The sequence below is a fragment of the Solanum dulcamara genome, chromosome 4 (genome assembly GCF_947179165.1).
Source record: "Solanum dulcamara chromosome 4, daSolDulc1.2, whole genome shotgun sequence".
Classification (NCBI taxonomy): Eukaryota; Viridiplantae; Streptophyta; class Magnoliopsida; order Solanales; family Solanaceae; genus Solanum; species Solanum dulcamara.
This window is the reverse complement of record NC_077240.1, coordinates 67,262,901-67,272,124: the sequence shown is the minus strand read 5'-3', so window position 1 is coordinate 67,272,124 and position 9,224 is coordinate 67,262,901. Positions and strand designations below refer to the sequence as shown.

Genomic DNA, 9,224 nt, shown 5'->3' with positions numbered 1-9,224 from the left:
TTTTGGCACATCACTGCATCTATTTCATAAATGGATGTATTGTTACTTGTGGATGGCATTGGCACGGCTCTTCTCTTGGTATCTCCCTCTCATCTCCACCTGTTATGGTGAGCTCACTATAGTCCAATGAGTATTTTTATGTTCTATTTTGCTTTAGAGCATTTTCATTGTAATCTTTGGAAGGGACATTAAGCCATATGTAATATATTTATCAAATAAAGCATGCATTGCCCAAGTCTAAGAGTAAACAAAATATTGGTTCACTCGATCACAAAATGTTGTTAGGGTGCTATGATGGGTGACAAACTATTTAGGCTAAATTTCATTTACTAAATTAACTAGTTAACCTTCTATACAATTAAATTAGTAACTGGAGTTCATATAAAATGTGCAACGGCAGCTTAACTTTCATGTATTATTCTCTTTTTAGGGTCATTTTCTCTTTTGAGTAGGGTGTTGGGGCTGATGATGATAATGTAACAGTGAATATCAAGAAATTGGAAACGAATAGTTAAATTTCTACACTGAAAAAGTGAAAATGACCCTGAATTTGGTGTGTGTTATACATTGATGGTATTAAGCTGATTGTACAAGGTCTCATCCCCTTTGCAATTTGATTGATATATATCTAAATAAAGTTCACCAAATTTAGACAAGTAATTCATTTATTTTACATTTGAGACGAGAATTTTTCACTGGGTTTGTTCTAAAACTTGGAAAGTTTTGCTCCTATTTATTATATTAGATATAGGAGTCTAGGTTAGCGTGAGTTTAATACCTATTATTTTTTTTGTTCTAATTTATGTGACATAGATACAATTTGGAGAGTCAATCAAGGAAAAAAATTATAAAAAAATTGGAGAGTCAATCAAATTTTTATATATATTTTTTGATATATTTGAAGTTGTTAATTATTGTAATTTATGGTAATTCTTACATCATTTTTAAATAATATGTATTACTCCCTCTGTTTCAGTTTATGTTGCACAAATGAAATTTGGAGCCAACCAAATTTTGTATATGATTTATTTTAAATTGATAATTATTGTAATTAATAGTACTTTTTACGTAATTTTTAAGTAATATATGTTACCCCCCCTCTTATCCCAATTAGGTAGTGTTAGAATATATGGTAATATATTCTGACAGATTTGTAACAAATTATATATATTTAGTTTATAGATAGTTAGTTTCCTTGTATTAGACGTTTGTATTAGGTGTATATATACTTATTATGTTAATGAAATAAAGAAAGGGATTAATTTCTTTCATGGTATCAGAGCTGTCTAGGGCAAATTCTCTCCTTCTTCTTCTAGGTCTCCCACCGCCACAGCCCCCCTCGCCTTTCTCATCCTCACTTTTTCACCATGTATACCTCCAAATCTTCCTTTCATCCTTCTCTTGCTGTCTCCAACATCAAGAACCATGTTTCCATCACTCTTGAGATGGAGAATGTCCAATATTCCACTTGGGCGGAACTATTTAAGATTCATGCACAATCCCATCGGGCAATTGATCATATTATTCCTCCGGCAGCAGGAACGGAGAAACGGCCGTCAAACAGGAGGAGGACAAAGAACTGTGGTCCACCCTTGACGCCACCGTTCTCCAATGGCTCTACGCTACTATCTCTCATGATCTGTTGCATACAATTCTGAAACCTGACACCACGACGATGGAGGCTTGGAATCTCTTGCGTGATATCTTCCAGGATAACAAACACTCTCATACTATCACCCTTGAGTACGACTTCACTCATGTCGACATGGCTGATTTTCCCAATGTCTCTGCCTATTGTAAACATCTCAAATCTGTGGCGGATCAACTGAAGAATGTTGGCTCTCCAGTGGCTAATGATCGTCTAGTTCTTTAATTGGTCTCGGGCCTTATCGAGCCCTACCAAGGTGTGGCGACTCTTATTCGCCAATGCGACCCTTTGCCACAATTTTATCAAGCCCGTTCGATGCTCACTCTTGAAGAAGCTGGCCGTGCTAAGAAAGCAGCCCAAAGTTCCTCCGCTGCATTAGTTGCTCGCTCGTCCGAAGGTCCCATTGATGTTCCTGATAATTCCTCCTCCCACCGCCATAATAGTGGTGGAAAGAGGCACCACAACCGCAACAATAATGGAGGCAGATCTCGTGGCAGCCATGGTAGTTGTGGCGGCGGTAGAGGAGATGGTAGCAGCGGCATTCCTATTGGACGTGGTGGTCAGCTGGGTGGCAGCAGCAGTCGCGGCAGCACTGGGCAACATTCAATGGTGCAACACTCTCCATAATTTTCTCCTTGGTCTGGCGGACAACAGTGGCCATGGCTGGCCTCTTGGGGTCCTTAAGCTGTCCCACCATGTCCATATCCATCAACCACTTGGTCCCGACACACTTATGGACAACAACAGCCACCAAGAGCGGGTGTTCTTGGCCCCCGACCCCAGCAGGCATATACTGCAGCCCCAACGCCTACGGACATTGAGGCCGTAATGCATACTCTTGGGATCACTCCTCTGGATACAAATTGGTAAATGGACATCATTGCCACTTCTCACATGACATCCAATCGAGGTAACCTCACATCCTCTTTTAATAAGAGCATTAATTGTGGTATTATGGTTGGTAATGGACACTCTATTCCAATTCACGGCTATGGTCACACAACTTTGTCTTCCCCGGGTCCTCCTTTGCACTTAAAAAATATCCTCCATGCACCTCATCTAGTTAAAAATTTGGTGTCCATCCACAAATTTACCACTGATAACTCTGTTTTTGTGAATTTTGATCCTTTTGGGTTTTCTGTGAAGGATTTTCAGACGGGGAGGCTGGTAATGAGGTGCAACAGTCGGGGAGAGCTTTATCCAATCAACAATCCAGTCACTTTACCATCTACTTTTGTGGCTTTGGCATCTTCTCTTTGGCATGATCATTTGGGTCACCCGGGCGCATATGTGTTGAATTCCTTTAGGAAGAATAAATTAATTGATTGTACTCAAAGTAGCAATGTTCGTATTTGTCATTCTTGTCCTCTTGGAAAACATGTTAAGTTTCCTTTTTATGCGTCAACTTCTTGCACTCTTATGTCGTTTGATATTATACATAGTGATCTTTGGACGTCACCCATTTTGAGTTCCTCCGGTCATCAATATTATTTCTTGTTTATGGATGATTATTCTAAATTCTTGTGGACATTTCCTTTATCACACAAATCACAAACCTTTTTCATATTTTTAAATTTCAAGACATTTATTCGAACTCACTTTGAATGGGATATTAAGAATATACAATGTGATAATGACAAGGAATTTGATAATGGTCCTTTTTGTCATTATCACACAAATCAATGGTCTGTCGTTTCATTTGTCTTGTCCTCACATGTCCCCTCAAAATGGAAAAGCCAAAAGACAAATCCGTATGATTAATAACATTGTTTGTACCTTATTAGCTCATGCTTCCCTTCCTCCTTCCTTTTGGCATCATGCTTTACAAATGGCAACTTACCTTCTCAACATTCTTCCTCATAAATTGTTAAACTATCACTCTCCTCTTAGCATTCTTTATCGGAAGGATCCCTCTTATTCCCATCTTCGTGTCTTTGGGTGTTTATGTTATCCTCTCTTTCCCTTAATACTAATAAATAAACTTCAACCCCGGTCAACCCCGTGTATTTTTTTGGGATATCCATCACATCATCATGGGTATAAATTCTATGATTTATCCTCTTAAAAAATCATCCTTAGCCGTCACATACTCTTTGATGAGACGCAATTTCCTTTTGCCAAGTTACATACCCATCAAAATCACACATACCAATTTCTAGATGATGGACCCTCTCCATATGTGGATCATCATCTCGCTAACCCTACGAACCCACCGGCTCCACCCCTTCCTGCCGCACTACTGCTAGCCCTGTCGTGTCCAGCAGGCGAGTCTACCTCCTTGCCTGGGCAGCTTCCTTCCTCGTTGCCTGGGCAGTCCGCCCCATCTTCCACTCTTCCTCATCTCTCTTCTCCTCGACCCACTCCCATCTCTCCCTCTAGTCTACCCACCGGTCCTTTTACTAAGAGTAAGCATGGGATCTATAAGCCTAAGAGGTCTTTTAACCTCTTACATCCGTCTCGAAGTCCCCTTTACCCCATAACCCTGTGTCTGCTCTTCATGACCCGAATTGAAAATTGGCTATGGATGATGAATATAATGCTATTATTAAAAATAAGACATGGGTGTTGGTTCCCCGTCCTCCTAATGTTAATATTATTCGGTGTATATAGATTTTTGCTCATAAAAAAAAAATCTGATGGTTCGTTTGAGCGACATAAAGCTCGTTTTGTAGGTGATGGTAAAACCCAATAGGTTGGCGTAGATTGTGGTGAGACATTTAGTCCGCTGTCAAACCGGCGACTATTCATACGGTTCTTAGTCTGGCTCTCTCCAAGGCATGGTCGATTCACCAGCTTGATGTCAAAAATACTTTCTTACAGGGCGAGCTCAAGGAGACTATGTAGATGTATTAACCTTTGGGTTATCGGGATCTTGATCGACCTAATCATGTCTATTTGCTGCAGAAATCTCTCTATAGACTGAAATAGGCTCCGCGGGCTTGGTATAAATGGTTTGCTGACTATGTTCATACTCTTGGGTTTTCTCACAGTAAGACCGATCATTCCTTATTTGTTTATCGTCGAGGTTCTTCTATGGCGTATCTTTTATTATATGTCGATGATATTATTTTAACTGCTTTCTCTAATGAGCTTCGCCAGTCTATCATATCACTTCTTAGCTTCGAATTTGCTATGAAGGATTTGGACCTGTTGAGCTATTTCTTGGGCATTGCTGTCACTCGTCATACAACCGGTTTAATTTTATCTCAGAAGAAGTATGCAGCTGAGATTATTGAGTATGCTGGCATGTCCTCGTGTAAGCCATCTCCTACTCTAGTTGATACAAAGCCAAAGCTTGGGGCTACTACCAGCACGTCGTTTGCGGACCCTTCACTTTATTAGAGTCTTGCCGGGGCACTGCAATACCTAATATTCACAAGACCCAATATTACCTATGCTGTGCAACAGGTGTGCTTGTTCATGTATAATCCACATGATGAGAACACGCACGCTCTCAAGCGCATCGTCCACTATCTACAAGGTACGTTGGAGTATGGTCTTCACCTGTATCCCTCTTCCACAACCAACCTTGTCTCATATACTAATGCTGATTGGGGTGGGTGCCCCGACACACGGCATTCGACGTCAGGTTATTGTGTCTTTATGGGTGATAACTTGATCTCATGGTCTGCCAAACGTCAGGCTACTTTGTTCCGTTCGAGTGTCGAGGCAAAATATCAAAGGGTTGCCAATGTGGTTTCTGAGTCCTGTTGGTTACGAAATTTACTTTTGGAACTTCATTGTCATATTCCACGGGCTACTTTGGTTTATTGTGATAATGTTAGTGCCATATATCTGGCTGGTAATCCTGTTCAACATCAACGCACTAAGCACATTGAGATGAATATACATTTTGTCCGGGAGAAGGTGGCTCGTGGCTAGGTTAGGGTACTACATGTCCCCCTCGTTATCAAATTGCAGATATCTTCACCAAAGGCCTTCTGTTGGTGTTATTTGAAGACTTTCGGGACAGTCTTAGCATTCGGCGACCTCCCGCTTTGACTACGGGTGTGTGTTAGAATATATGATAATATATTCTGATAGATTTGTAACAAATTATATATATTTAGTTTCCATATATAGATAGTTATTTTTCTTGTATTAGACGCTTGTATTAGGTGTATATATACTTATTATGTTAATGAAATAAAGCAAGAGATTAATATCTTTCAGGTAGCACTGATAAAATTTTGAGAGTCAATCAGTTTTTTAATATATTTTGAAAATATTTTATATTGCTAATTATTGTGATTTATAGTATATTTTCCTTACTTTTTAAATATGTAACTGAATATTTAAGTTGTTAATCTTTGTAATTTATACTACTTTTTAACATAATTATAAATATATAACATATTAAAAAAATAAGCCAAATAAATTAAAATAGAAAAAATAATGAAGTGGGTCCACACTTTTAGCAAGGGAAGAATAGTTGGCTACAAGCACATAGCAAACATGTCGTAGCCTCTTATATGTAATAGAATATTATCTTGAAGCATAAATAATCCTGTTATAATATTAAATCTCAGATTTTCATTAGACATCACATTTTGTCACCTTCTTAAAGTCATTTTTAGTATTTAATCTCAAATTAGAAATATTTTCATCACAAAAATAAAGATAACTTAATTTTTTTAAATGAAAATGAAATATATATATCTATATATCTATATATATCTATATAGAAATTAAGGCATTAGTAGTTTGTTACATGCAGCTGAGTTGGTAGCATAATGTGTGTTGGTATAGCCATTAGAATTACTATTACAAATTGAAGTTTTTCTGAAATAGGTAGTTCCAAGAATGCCTGTCCAGAAAACTTTTGTAGCATACACTGATGGAACTGACAAAAAAATGGGGGCTCCAAAAACTTGGCATTTTGCTCTTTCCTTGCTTAGAATATCAACAACTTGATTTTGCTCCCTGAAGATGTGCGTCGCTGGGGCATCCTCCATCCTCTTGATCCACAACCTGTACTCATATAAGATATTAGCGTAAACAAGATTATCATGTTTCATCATGTTAAGGATTTCCATAGCGTCAGTGTAACAACCTGTTTTTGTCATTATAGATAAGCCAATGGGAAAGAAATTTAGGCCAAAAAACTTTTGAGTAGTAACTTAGAAATTTTAAGACTAGGCCAGACTTGGATGAATTCTAAGTCAAGTGAGGTGTAGGAAAATACGGTAATGGATTGGGTTAATTTCTGAGTTTTGATTGTTTGAACTAGCAGTTAAGGCATTAAGGAATGCATATGGCCTTACGAAAGTGAATTCGGGTGAGTAGAACTCCTAGTATCGAATTAGGCGTGAAGGGATTATCTTAGAATGGCAATTTTTAAGGTTGTTTCGCGAAATGGGGGCTTGGGACACAAATTTTGAGCTTTCTTCTCCGTTCAAGCTGCCATAGCAGGTTGAGTTCCGCCATGGTGGTGGTCTCTATAGCGGGCCAGACGCAGGTTTTAAGTCAAAAAAGTCCCAAAATTATTTTTATTTCTGCAACTTCGTTCTTGGAAAGTTAGAGATGACCTAGGGCTATTTCTTTCCAGTTTTTAATCAATTTCTTTGGTAAAGGTAAGTTATTCATTCCCCTAACTTGTAATTCAATTTTATACCTTAAAATCTATGGAAATTCTCTTAGGAGAAGGTTTTAGCCTGAAATTAATGGTGGGAGAAACCCTAATTGGGAGAAGTCATCATGAAATTGGTCAAGGGTGAGAATTTTGATATGATGCGGGTAATGTAGATTAGTCATTGATTACATATATTCTTTGTTTGTTTTAGACCAAGAATGGAGCAAAGCATTGGAAAAAGGGAAAACCCAAGTTCTTTAGAGTTTTCCACGCTTGTTTTGAGGTAGGTGATGGTTGTGTTTTTCTCATTGGTGTTATATGTGTCTATTAAATACTTCACAAGTATTGCATGCATAATATATATGATGAGGGAAAAGGAAAGAACATGAATTGAAATGATATCTTGTAATCTAATTGCATGCAATGTATTTATTGGTTGTACACGTATGTGTGCCTATTCATTATGGTTCTGATTGTGATGTGTGAATTCATGTTAGATCGGGTACCACACCGGTACATTAATAGTTTGGGTTGTGTTCCATTAGAGGACCATTATTAACTGTTGAATTTTTAATGAGCCGACCTAGGGCCTAGTGGTAACACGACAATTAGAATTTTAAAGGACTCCAACCAAGACTCTTAGCATAACATTTATGAGCATACATAAGGTACATGAAATAAATAAACAAGAATCTATGATACGAAAGCAAAGTCTCAAAATGAGAAACGACAACATAGATTCTTCACTATCTAACATGCCTCTAATAACTCGATGGGGGCATAAAAAAAGCTCCTAGCTCACCCATATAGACAACATAAGATAATGAAGAAACAACTGTCAAGATAAGAAATAAGTGTCATGTCCTCAAACTGTCAGGACTCACCAATAGTAAGAAACTAATATCAACACTCTAGCCATGGGCGGGAGGAGGATGAACATGATCGTCGGTCCCTATATTATGATACAATATAGGCAAAAAGTATGCGTTAGTACATGGAATGCACTAAGCATGTGATAATATGCATTAACAATAAACATAGGACATAATCAATATGAATAATGGGATGCAAGACCAATATCTTTAAAATATGTGTAAATTCATGGAAACATTAATACGTTTATCTCATTGGTCAATGCATCAAAAAAATATCATAATCCTCATAAGAACTCATACTCAACTGAAACTGTGTGGGATAGGACCTTTAACCAACATATAATACCATGCGAGCTAATACATAGAATTCAATGACTCTTGTATTGAGACAGGGGAGGCTACCTTGCCAGGGCATACTCCATTAAGTAACTCTTTAATTGGGCTCTGTGGATTCACTAGCTTCACCATATTGGTATATGTAAACCTATGCGGGCAACATAGTTTGGAACTAAAGGTTGCTACTAGGATTCCCTTGGGTAACTAACTGCGTTACTGGAACGAACCTCACCTAAAAATCCTCTTGATGCTTAGTCAATATCACAATGGAAATCATAAAACATGGTCATAAACATCAGAGGGAAAGATAGTAACAACCTATCAATACATATTTACAAAACATCATAAAAATAGCTCATCTAATATCTCATAGTAAAATCATAGGATTAACTCATCTATCATATAACTCATGCAATGTGGGTATAGGTCTTCCATCATTATATATATTTTTAATCATAAAAATCTTTAGAGACTTAACTTTTCCTATATTTAACTTTGCTTAAAACATCATAGAATCATCATTCATGAACTTCTTTGCATAAAACACTTTAATTCATAGCATAAAACTTGCATAAAATATAACTTGAAGATCATGATAATATCTCATAAATCATACTTGAAACTAGCATATATCATGGGACATTGAAATTCAACTTGAAATCATGCAATATGATATAAATTATGCATAATTAGTCTAATAATATTGAAGAATATCATAACTAAGAAGACCCAATAAAAATCATTAAATTAGGGCTTTTAGTTGAAGAAATTATAAGAGAATTGAGAAGAAATC

The 9,224-nt window shown here is 37.3% G+C and overlaps 1 pseudogene; it reads left to right on the top strand.

Annotated features, from left to right (window-relative positions):
* The first annotated feature begins 1,367 nt into the window (after positions 1–1,367).
* On the top strand, positions 1,368–2,275 carry LOC129884326 (uncharacterized; annotated as a pseudogene).
* Positions 2,276–9,224: the final 6,949 nt, after the last annotated feature.